This window comes from Pristiophorus japonicus, chromosome 24 (genome assembly GCF_044704955.1).
Source record: "Pristiophorus japonicus isolate sPriJap1 chromosome 24, sPriJap1.hap1, whole genome shotgun sequence".
Classification (NCBI taxonomy): Eukaryota; Metazoa; Chordata; class Chondrichthyes; family Pristiophoridae; genus Pristiophorus; species Pristiophorus japonicus.
In genome coordinates, this window is record NC_092000.1 from 15,675,672 (window position 1) to 15,688,447 (window position 12,776).

General features: G+C 47.2%; 1 long non-coding RNA gene across 1 annotated transcript in view; it reads right to left on the reverse strand.

The window, feature by feature from the left end:
• Positions 1–12,776, reverse strand: part of LOC139237821 (uncharacterized) — a 42,526-nt gene that overhangs the window by 15,131 nt on the left and 14,619 nt on the right. Inside the window, exon 2 of the long non-coding RNA XR_011588525.1 lies at positions 7,912–8,021. This is a non-coding gene — a long non-coding RNA (uncharacterized lncRNA). The remainder of the gene's footprint in view (positions 1–7,911; positions 8,022–12,776) is intronic.

Here is a 12,776-nt window from a genome sequence, read left to right on the forward strand (position 1 = left end):
ACTGGGGGGTCCCTGGGCGTGTATCAGTGTTTACAGAGATCCCCAGGAGTGTGTAAATATTTATAGGGGGTCCCCGGGAGTGTGTAAATATTTATAGGGGGTCCCTGGGAGTGTGTCGATATCTACAGGGGGTCTCTGGGAGTGTGTCAGTATGTCCCACCCAAGAGATTAATGTGCAAAGTTAAAGCACATGGGATTGGGGGTAGTGTGCTGACGTGGATTGAGAACTGGTTGGCAGACAGGAAGCAAAAGAGTAGGAGTAAATGGGTACTTTTCAGAATGGCAGGCAGTGACTAGTGGGGTGCCGCAAGGTTCTGTGTTGGGGGTCCCAGCTGTTTACATTGTACATTAATGATTTAGACGAGGGGATTAAATGTAGTATCTCCAAATTTGCGGATGACACTAAGTTGGGTGGCAGTGTGAGCTGCGAGGAGGATGCTATGAGGCTACAGAGTGACTGGGATAGGTTAGGTGAGTAGGCAAATGCATGGCAGGAGAAGTATAATGTGGATAAATGTGAGGTTATCCACTTTGGTGGTAAAAACAGAGAGACAGACTATTATCTGAATGCTGACAGATTAGGAAAAGGGGAGGTGCAACGAGACCTGGGTGTCATAGTACATCAGTCATTGAAGGTTGGCATGCAGGTACAGCAGGCGGTTAAGAAAGCAAATGGCATGTTGGCCTTCATAATGAGGGGATATGAGTACAGGGGCAGGGAGAAGTTACTACAGTTGTACAGGGCCTTGGTGAGGCCACATCTGGAGTATTGTGTACAGTTTTGGTCTCCTAACTTGAGGAATGACATTCTTGCTATTGAGGGAGTGTAGCGAAGGTTCACCAGACTGATTCCCGGGATGGCGGGACTGACATATCAAGAAAGACTGGATCAATTGGGCTTAAATTCACTGGAGTTCAGAAGAATGAGAGGGGATCTCATAGAAACGGGTTTAGACAGGTTAGATGTAGGAAGAATGTTCCCAATGTTGGGGAAGTCCAGAACCAGGGGTCACAGTCTAAGGATAAGGAGTAAGCCATTTAGGACCGAGATGAGGAGAAACTTCTTCACCCAGAGAGTGGTGAACCTGTGGAATTCTCTACCACAGAAAGTTGTTGAGGCCAATTCACTAAATATATTCAAAAAGGAGTTAGATAAAGTCCTTACTACTAGGGGGATCAAGGAGTATGGTGAGAAAGCAGGAATGGGGTACTGAAGTTGCATGTTCAGCCATGAACTCATTGAATGGCGGTGCAGGCTCGAAGGGCCGAATGGCCTACTCCTGGACCTATTTTCTATTTTACTATATTTTTATGTTACAGGTGGTTCCCAGGAATGTGTCAGTATTTACAGTGGGTCCCCGGGAGTGTGTCGATATTTACAGGGGGTCTCCGGGTGTGTGTTAGTATTTACAGGGGGTCTCCGGGAGTATGTCACTGTTAGCAGAGGGTCCCTGGGAATGTGTCAGTATTTACAGAGGCTTCCCGGGAGTGTGTCAGTATTTACAGGAGGTCCCCGGAATGTGTCGATATTTACAGGGGGGCCCTGGGAATGTGTCAGTATTTACAGGGGGGCCCCGGGAATGTGTCAGTATTTACAGGGGGGCCCCGAGAATGTGTCAGTATTTATAAGGTGTCCCCAGGAATGTGTCAGTATTTACAGGGGGGCCCCGGGAATGTGTCAGTATTTATAGGGGGTCCCGGGAATGTGTCAGTATTTATAGGGGGTCCCCGGGAATGTGTCAGTATTTATAGGGGGTCCCCAGGGATGTGTCAGTATTTACAGGTGGTACCTGGGAGTGTGTCAGTGTTCACAGAGGTCACCGGGGCTGTGTGTCAGTATTTACAGGGGATCCCCGGGAGTGTGTCAGTATTTACAGGGGATCCCCGGGAATGTGTCAGTATTTACAGGGGATCCCGGGAGTGTGTCGATATTTACAGGGGGGACCCCTGGAGTGTGTCAGTATTCATAGGGGTCCCCTGTCGTGTGTCAGTATTTACTGTGGGGTCCCCAGGCATGTATCAGTAATTACAGAGGTCACTGGGATCGTGGCGGCCCCGACCTGCGAGACACCATCAGCGGCAGGTCGGGGCCATAAAAGAAGTGGTGTGGAGGCCTCGGAAGCAGCGTGGTGGTGTGCCACTGCAAGGTACAGCACGAGTGGTGCAGGAGAGCGACGCCAGCGAAGAGGGCAATTGGATTGGACGTCATCAAGGTCCAGGTCAGTGATTGGAGCGCGGGCAGGTACAGCAGGAGTGGTGAGGTCGGGGCGAAGGAGCGGCGAGAGAATGTAGGGGGATGTGATCGGGATCCGGGAGAGGCACGAGTTCAGGACCCAGAAGAGGCGTGGGCCCAGGGGCAGCACTTGGGTAATCCTTGCCACTGGACCAAGATCTAGCTCTGTCAAGCCCGTGTGGTGGCTGGTGTACAACGGCCACCCCACGTTAAAAATAATATACGCACAGGCATCTTCCACCCTTCAGGATGTAGTTCAGGATCTGGAATATTAGGTCCTTCATTGAAACATCTGTGAACTCATCCTTTTTTGGTGTGGAAGCAAGTCATCCTCATTTCGAGGGACTGCCTATGATGATGTCAGTATTTACAGAGGGTCCCCGGAAGTGAGTAAGTATTTTCTGGGGGTCCCCGGAAGTGTGTCATTGTTTACTAGGGTCCCCGGGACTGTGCCAGTATTTTTTGCCTCCACCTGAGAGGGCAGAAGGGACCTCGGTTTAATGTCTCATCTGAAAGAAGGTACCTCCGACAGTGTAGCACTCCCTCAATATTGCTCTGCAACATTCAAACAGCACATACCGGTGGGTGTTAAGGGAACATCTCTAAATTCTCACACTTAAGGTAATGCATTGCTGTGCCAACCAATGCCCTGGATGGGGAGCCAGCATCTCAGTGAGCACTTCTTTGCCAATCCACCCTTCAAGAGGACCTAAATTATACAGTTGGTGTTAATGAGCCAGTGGACTTGGGTATCGAGATTGAGAAGCTGGCTAGTTCTCCCAGCACCCTGACGATGTCCGTCATAAACCTGATGAGGAAACTCTGGGGCTTGCTTGAGAATTGCTGGGTAAGTGTTTCACCTGAGTCAAGCCCCACTCCAGGGACTTGACCACTTAATCTAGGCCAACACTCTCCTCAGTACAGTACTGAGGGAGCGTTGCACTGCCGGAGGTGCCGTTTTTCCGATGAGACGTTAAACCGAGGCCCCGTCTGCTCTCTCAGGTGGAAGTAAAAGATTCCGTGGCACTATTTCGAAGAAGAACAGGGGAGTTATCCCTGATGTCCTGGGGCCGATATTGATCCCTCAACCAACATCACTAAAAAACATTATCTGGTCATTATCACATTGATGTTTGTGGGAGCTTGCTGTGCGCAAAATGGCTGCCGCGTCTCCTACATTACAACAGTGACTGCACTCCAAAAGACTTGCTTCCACTCTAAAAGTGAGTTCTTAGGTGACTGAACAGTCCATTACGGGAATTACAGTCCCTGTCACAGGTAGGGCAGACAGTTGTTGAAGGACAGGGAGGATGGGATAGGTTTGCTGCACGCTCGTTCCGCTGCCTGCGCTTGGTTTCTGCATGCTCTCGGCGACGAGACTCGAGGTGCTCAGTGCCCTCCCGGATGCTCTTTCTCCACTTGGGGCAGTCATGGGCTGGGGGTTCCCAGGTGCCGGTGGGAATGTTGCACTTTTTTTTATCAGGGAGGCTTTGAGGGTGTCCTTGTAACGTTTCCTCTGCCCACCTGGGGCTCGCTTGCCGTGTAGAAGTTCCAAGTAGAGCGCTTGCTTTGGGAGAGTCTCATGTCGGGCATGCATGCAGACGGTGTGGCCCGCCCAACGGAGCTGGTCGAGCATGGTCAGTGCTTAGATGCTAGGATGTTGGCCTGAGTGAGAACACTAACGTAGTCATCACGTAGCAGCAAATTGACTACTGGCAAGTTTAGTCGCTATACAGATCGTCTTCTCCTTCTCCAGGCGCCAGTGCTTCATTGGCTGCAAAGCACTGTGGGACGTCCAGTGGCCGTGAAAGGCGCTATAGAAATGCAATCCCTTTCCTTCTTTGCACTTGGAATCGTTGTTGTCTCCTCTTCACTGCACCCTCTCCAGTGCTTGCTTAGCCCTACAGTAGATTAACACCCAGAGCTGGTACGCGATGGTGTGGTCTAACCATTATATTGCGCAGCTTTGGCGTAACCGCATCAGATTTGTATTCCACTGTTGCGGCCGTCGATCCAACTCTTGTGTTGTTCAGCATTTTTAATCGCCTCACCACATTGTCTAGACACTGCCAGAAATGAGGCCGCTGTTGTTACTCCAGCTCTCTGTCTGAGTCACTGTGTGCTACTTCTATTTTATACAACTCTGTAGTTATGATGCACATTATATGCTCCAATGTGCCGTGCGTACTCTTTGACACGATCACATTTGCCATCTCGTTTGTTGATTCGCGTAAATGATGCCAATCTCCAATTGCATCCGCAGTTCTTGCTACTGTGCTTTGGTGTCACGTACAGGTTAGCATCTCTCGACGATGTTTCTGGGAACCTAAATATGACAGTGCGGGTCCGTGCAGACAATCTATAGATAATCGCATTGAGGCAAAGAAGGACTTGCATTTATATAGCGCCTTTCACGATCACTGGACGTGCCAAAGCGCTTTACAGCCAAATGAAGTAATTTTTGGAGTGTAGTCACTGTTGTAATGTGGGAAACGCGGCAGCCAATTTGCGCACAGCAAGCTCCCACAAACAGCAATGTGGTAATGATCTAGATAATCAGTTTTTAGTGATGTTGATTGATATTGGCTCAGGTCACCGGTGATAACGCCCCTGCTCTTCTTCGAAATAGTGCCATGGGATCTTTTACGTCCACTTGAGAGAGCAGATGGGGCCTCGGTTTAACGTTTCATCCAAAAGACGGCACCTCCGACAGTGCAGCACTCCCTCAGCACTGCACTGGGAGTGTCAGCCTGGATTATGTGCTCTAATCCCTGGAGTGGGACTTGAACCCATTTGAGTTGAACTGCTTTTAAATAATCTCCAGACCACCAGTCTTAGCAAGTCCCAGCAGCTTTATATTATGGCCACCAACTAGCTGTGGGAAACTTTGGGGAATCTGCTGACACAAGCTATAAAAATTCCTCAAAACTCCATCAACAAGCAATGAAACCCATTGGCAGTGTCTTTGCACAGGTATTTAGCATATTGTATGAGTGACTTCTACGTGTCTGTCTTCCGTCCCCGTTCTTTCCTCAAGATCTGCCAAGAATTTCCCCTGCTGAATATATTTCCAGCATTTTCTCTGTGACCTCCTCCAGCCCAACAACCCTCTGCACGCCTCCAACTCTGACCTCTTGGGCATTCATTCCCCCCACCATTGACTCCCGAGCCTTCAACCTTCTCCAGAATTCCCTCCCTACAACCTCTCTGGCACCCTCTCCTCCTTCGATGCTCCACAAAACTGACCTCTTTGACCAAGCTTTTGGTCGCCTGTCCTAATATAAGAACATAAGAAATAGGCCCCTCGAGCCTGCTCCGCCACTCAATAAGATCATGGCTGATCTGATCATGGACTCAGCTCCACTTCCCCGCCTGCTACCCATAACCCTTGACTCTCTTATCATTCGAATATCCCCTTATGACGCGGTGTCAAATTTATTCTGCTAACGTTCCTTAGAGTGATTTCCTGCATGAAAGATGCTGTATAAAGGCATCGATTACATCGAAAGTTCAACACAGAAATTCCAAAAATTCCTCCTCATCTCAGTTTTAAATGGCCTTGTTCTGAGACTATATTGCCGCGTTTTAGTTTCCCCTATGAGTGGAAATATCCTCTCTGCATCCACCTTGTCGAGCCCCCTCATAATCTTATATCAGTACATCCTATCAGTAATAATAAATTTGACACCAAGTCACATAAGAAGAAATTAGCGTAGGTGAGGTCAAGTCAGGGATGCTCAAGAGGGCAGAATTAGAGGAGCGCAGACATCTCGGGGGGTTGTGGGGCTGGAGGAGATTACAGAGATAGGGAGGGGCGAGGCCATAGGGGAATTTGAAAACAAGGATGAACATTTTTAAATCGAGATGTTGCTTAACCAGACGAGATGTTAAACCGAGGCCCCGTCTGCTCTCTCAGGTGGACGTAAAAGATCCCACGACACTATTTCGAGGAAGAGCAGGGGGGAGTTCTCCCCGGTCTCCTGGGGCCAATATTTATCCCTCAACCAACATCACTAAAGGAGATTATCCGGGCATTATCACATTGTTGTCTGTGGGATTTTGCTGTGCGCAAATTGGCTGCCACGTTTCCTACATTACAACAGTGACTACACTCCAAAAAGTACTTCATCTGTAAAGCGCTTTGGAACGTCCGGTGGTTGTGAAAGGCGCTATATAAAGGCAAGTCTGTCTTTATTTATGCTCCACACAAGCCTTAGGAATCTCACTCTATCAGCAAATCCTTCTATTCTTTTCTCCGTCGTGTACTAACGTAACTTCAATTAACCAACAAATAGAGTATTGCTGTTATTTTGTCCTTTATTTCCTGTGCAACACCGCGCAGGCGCTGGAAGCTTTCTGGGTTTTCATTCAATGCTTTCACACTCTATACAAATAACAACAGGATATGTATAACGGATCTGGTGCCTTTCACATCGCAGGATGCAGCCCCCTTTCAAACAGCTTAACGATCTGCGGGCAGCATGAGGTGGAGGAGAAGCTCCTATCAGTAACAATAATGACATCTTCAGTGACGTGAAAAACATTTTTTTTTCATTGACGGAGCTGTTTAAAATCGTGAAGGGTTTCAATAGAGTAAATTAAAGAGAAACTGTTTCCAATGGGCTGTAGGGTCGATAACGACAGGACACCGATTTAAGCTGATTGGCCAGAGAACCAGAGGCCACATGAGGAAAATCTTTTTTACGCAATGAATGGTTCAGATTTGGAATGCACTGCCTGATAGGGTTATGGAACCAGTTTCAATAACAACAACTTGCATTTATATAGCACTTTTAACATAGTTAAACGTTACAAGGCGCTTCACAGGAGTATTACGAGATCAAAAATTTCACACAGAGCCACAGAAGGGGAAATTAGGGCAGGTGACCAAAAGCTTGGTCAAAGTGGCAGGTTTTAAGGAGCCTCTTGAAGGAGGAGAGAGAGGTAGAGAGGCGGAGAGGTTTAGGGAGGGAGTTCCGGAGCTTGGGGCCCAGGCAACAGACGGCATGGCCACCAATGGTTGAGCGATTATAATCAGGGAGGCTCAACAGGGCAGAATTAGAGGAGCGCAGACATCCCGGGGGGTGGGGGGGGGGGGGGGGGCTGGAGGAGATTACAGAGATAGGGAGGGGCGAGGCTATAGAGGAAGTTGAAAACAAGGATGAGAATTTTGAAATTGAGTCTTCAAATAGCAGCGTTCAAAAGGGAATTGGTTAAATACTTGAAAGGGAAAAAAATCACAGGGCTATGGGGAAAGAGCGGGGAGTGGGAATGACTGGATTGCTCTTCGAAAGAACCGGCGCAGATTCGATGGGCTGAATGGCCTCCTTCTGTGCTGTACTATTCTATGATTCTTTGAAATCACTGCCATTAGGATTTTGGAAGGCATGTTTCCCAGGTTCAAGGCAATGTCCCATCTCTCCCCGAGCTGGACTAACATTGTTATATATGTAAACCTGTAAATACCTTGTTTAACCACCAGAGGGCTCATCCCCTGGAGTCCCAAGGGATCCCACAATCCCTTGGGAGCACCTGTACTTAAGGAGGCCTCACAGGCTGGAGAGGCACGCTGGAGACCTGTAATAAAGGACTGCGGTCACACATTACTTTAAGCTTACATTATCTGGTCAGATTCTTTACTCAAGACATAACAAACACCATAATCAAGCGAGGCCTACCTCTGATAGTTCTGCCTCCTGTTTACACCCGTAATCCTATATCAGGTTTCCAATCCCTCCAGAATTGGCCCAGAGCCTCCATGAATTGACCATTAATCTCCAGGACACTGCTGTGAGCACAAATCATCGAGACATTGAAAAGAATTGTATATTATCTTTCACATTCTGTCCATTGAATTGGATGTGGGGAAAAAAGTTTGGAGTCAAGAATAACTTGCATTTATTTAGTGCCTTTAATGTATTCTGGCTAATATTTATCCCTCAACCAATATCACTAAATAGATTATCTGGTCATTATCATATTGCTGTTTGTGGGAGCTTGCTGTGCGCAAAATGGCGTTTCCTACATTTCAACAGTGACTGCACGCCAAAAAAAGTATTTAATTGGCTGTAAAGCACTTTGAGACGTCCGGTGGTTGTGAAAGGCGCTATATAAATGCAAGTATTTATTTCTTTAAAACGTCCCAAGGCACTTCACAGGAGTGATTATCGAACAAAGTTTGACCGCAAGCCACGTAAGAGGATATTAGAGTAGATGACCAAAAGCGTCTTAAAGGAGGTGAGAGAGGTAGAGAGGCGGAGAGGTTTAGGGAGGGAGTTGCAGAGCTTGGGGCCCAGGCAGCTGAAGGCACGACCACCAAAGGTTGAGCGATTAAAATCGGGGGATGCTCAAGAGGCCAGAGTTGGAGGAACACAGAGATCTCGGAGGGTTGGAGGAGGTTACAGAGATAGGGACGGGGGCGCAAGGCACGGAGGGATTTGAGAACAAGGATGAGAATTTTAAAATCGAGGCATTGCTGGACCTGGAGCCAGTGTAGGTCGGCGAGCACAGGGGGCGAGCAGGACTCAGTGCGAGTTAGGATAGAACATAATAACATAAGAAATAGGAGCAGGAGTAGACCATTTGGCCCCTCGAGCCTTCCCTACCATTCAATAAGATCATGGCTGATTTGATCATATACTCAGCTCCACTTCCCTGCCCGCTTCCCATAACCCTTGACTCCATTAGCGCTCAAAAATCTGACTATCTCCGCCTTAAATATATTCAATGACCCAGCCTCCGCAGCTCTCCGAGGCAGAGAATTCCACAGATTTACAACCCGCTGAGAGAAGAAATTCCTCCTCATCTGAGTTTTAAATGGGCGGTCCCTTATTCTAAAACTATGCCCCCCAGTTCTAGATTCCCCCACGAGGGGAAACATCCTCTCTGCATCTACCCTGTCAAGCCCCCTCATTATCTTATATGTCTCAATAAGATCACCTCTCGTTCTTCTGAACTCCAATGAGTACAGGCCCACCCTGCTCAACCTTTCTTCATAAGTCAACCCCTTCATCTCAGGAATCAACCTAGTGAACCTTCTCTGAAGTAAATAAATAAGGAGACCAAAACTGTACGCAGTACTCTAGGTGTGGCCTCACCAATACCCTGTATAGTTATAGCAAGACTTCTCTGCTTTTATACTCTATTAAAATAGGAGGGAGAGAGAAAACGGTCGTGGGGAAAATGTTGGAATCAATTATTAAAGATGTAATAGCAGCGCATTTGGAAAGCAGTGACAGGATCGGTCCAAGTCAGCATGGATTTATGAAAGAGAAATCATGCTTGACAAATCTTCTAGAGTTTTTTGAGGATGTTACAAGTAGAGTGGATAAGAGAGAACCAATGGATGTGGTGTATTTGGACTTTCAAAAGGCTTTTGACAAGGTCCCACACAAGAGATTAGTGTGCAAAATTAAGGCACATGGTATTGGGGGTAATGTATTCACGTAGATAGAGAACTGGTTGGCAGACAGGAAGCAAAGAGTGGGAATAAACGGGTCCTTTTCAGAATGGCAGGCAGTGACTAGTGGGGTGCTGCAGGGTTCAGTGCTGGGACCCTAGCTATTTACAATATACATTAATGATTTAGACGAAGGAATTGAATGTAATATCTCCAAGTTTGCAGATGATACTAAGCTGGATAACAGTGCGACCTGCGAGGAGGATGCTAGGAGGCTGCAGGGTGACTTGGATAGGTTAGGTGAATGGGCAAATGCATGGCAGATGCCGTATAATGTGGATAAATGTGAGGTTATCCACTTGGGTTGCAAAAACAGGGAGGCAGATTACTATCTGAATGGTGACAGTTTGGTAAAATGGGAGGTGCAATGAGACCTGGGTGTCATGGTACATCAGTTATTGAAAGTAGGCATGCAGGTACAACAGGCAGTAAAGAAAGCAAATGGCATGTTGGCCTTCATAGTGAGGGGATTTGAGCATAGCAGCAGGGAGGTCGCACTGCATTTGTACAAGGCCTTGGTGAGGCCACACCTTGAGTATTGTGTACAGTTTTGGTCTCCTAATCTGAGGAAGGACATTCTTGCTATTGAGGGAGTGCAGCAAAGGTTCACAAGACTGATTCCTGGGATGGCAGGACTGACATATGAAGAAAGACTGGATCAACTAGACTTATATTCACTGGGATTTAGAAGAATGAGAGGGGATCTCATAGAAACATATAAAATTCTGACACGATTGGACAGGTTAGATGCAGGAAGAATGTTCCTGATGTTGGGGAAGTCCAGAACCAGTGGTCATAGTCTAAGGATAAGGGGTAAGCCATTTAGGACCGAGATGAGGAAAAAGTTCTTCACTCAGAGAGTTGTGAACCTGTGGAATTCTCTACCACAGAAAGTTGTTGAGGCCAGTTCGTTAGATATATTCAAAAGGGAGTTTGATGTGGCCCTTACAGCTAAAGGGATCAAGGGGTATGGAGAGAAAGCAGGAATGGGGTACTGAAGTTGCATGATCAGCCATGATCATATTGAATGGTGGTGCAGGCTCGAAGGGCCGAATGACCTGCTCCTGCATCTATTTTCTATGTTTCTATGTTTCTATCCCCCTTGCAATAAAGGCCAACATTCAATTTGCCTTCCTGATCACTTGCTGTACCTGCATACTAACTTTTTGTGTATCATGCACAAGGACCCCCAGGTCCCTCTGTACTGCAGCATTTTGTAATTTTTCTCCATTTAAATAATAATTTGCTTTTTTATTTTTTCTGCCAAAGTGGATAACCTCACACTTTCCCACATTATACTCCATCTGACAAATTTTTGCCCACTCACTTAACCTGTCTATATTACTTTGCAGATATTTTGTGTCCTCACAATTTGCTTTCCCACCCATCTTTGTATCATCAGCAAACTTGGCTACATTACACTCGGTCCCTTCATCTAAATCATTAATGTAAATTGTAAATAGTTTAGGACCCAGCACAGATCCCTGTGGCACCCCACTAGTTACTGTTTGCCAACCGGAAAATAACCCATTTAACCGCACTCTCTGTTTTCTATTAGTTAGCCAATCCTCTAGCCATGCTAATATATCACCCCAACCCCGTGAACTTTTATCTTGTGCTTTTACCTTATACGTGGCACCTTATCGAGTGCCTTCTGAAAATCCAAATACACCTCATCCACTGGTTTCCCCTTGTCCACCCTGTTTGTTACATCCTCAAAGAACTCCAGCAAATTTGTCAAACATGATTTCCCTTTCATTAAACCATGCTGAATCTGCTTGATTGAATTATGCTTTTCCAAATGACCTGCTAATGCTTCCTTAATAATGGACTCCAGCATTTTCCCAACGACAGATATTAGGCTAACTGTTTCCTGTTTCCTGTCTGCCTCCTTTTTTAAATAGGGGCGTAACATTTACGGTTTTCCAATCTGCTGGAACCTCCCCGAATCCAGGGAATTTTGGTAGATTACAACCAATACATCCACTATCTCTGCATCCATTTCGTTTAAGACCCTAGGATGCAAGCCATCAGGTCCAGGGGATTTGTCCACCTTTAGTATCATTATTTTACCGAGTACTTCTTTAGTGACAGTGATTGTTTTAAGTTCCTCCCTCCCGATAGCTCCTTGATGCAGGGCACCGGAGTTTCAGATTAGTGGTCATGGACCTGAAATGTTAATTTAATGTAGGCCCTTGTGAGCATGCTCACAAGTTTGTAGAGCTGTTGCATTGTGAGTGACTTAGCCAGTCATGTGATGTTCACAAGACTCAATAGAACCCCAGCCATTTGAGTTCGGGGGATCCGCGATGAGGTATGCATCATCATCATAGGCAGTCCCTCGGAATCGAGGAAGACTTGCTTCCACTCTTAACATGAGTCCTTAGGTGGCTGAACAGTCCAATAGGAGAGCCACAGTCCCTGTCACAGGTGGGACAAATAGTCGTTGTGGGACAGGTTTGTCGCACGCTCTTTCCGCTGCCTGCGCTTGATTTCTGCATGCTCTCAGCGATGAGACTCGAGGTACTCAGCGCCCTCCTGGATGCACTTCCTCCACTTAGGGCGGTCTTTGGCCAGGGACTCCCAGGCATCAGTGGGTATGTTGCACTTTATCAGGGAGGCTTTGAGGGTGTCCTTGTAATGTTTCCTCTGCCCACCTTTGGCTCATTTGCCGTGAAGGAGTTCTGAGTAGAGTGCTTGCTTTGGGAGTCTCGTGTCTGGCATGCGGACAATGTGGCCTGCCCAGCAGAGCTGATCAAGTGTGGTCAGTGCTTCAATGCTGGGGTTGTTGGCCTGGTCGAGGACGCTAACGTTGGTGCGTCTGTCCTCCCGGGGATTTGTAGGATCTTGCGGAGACATCGTTGGTGGGATTTATCTAGAGACATGTGGTGTCTACTGTACATGGTCCATGTCTCTGAGCCATACAGGTGGGCAGGTATTACTACAGCCCTGTAGACCATGAGCTTAATGGCAGATTTGAGGGCCTGGACTTCGAACACTCTTTTCCTCAGGCGGCCGAAGGCTGCCCTGCACACTGGAGGCGGTGTTGAATCTCGTTGTCAATGTCTGTTCTTGATGATAAGA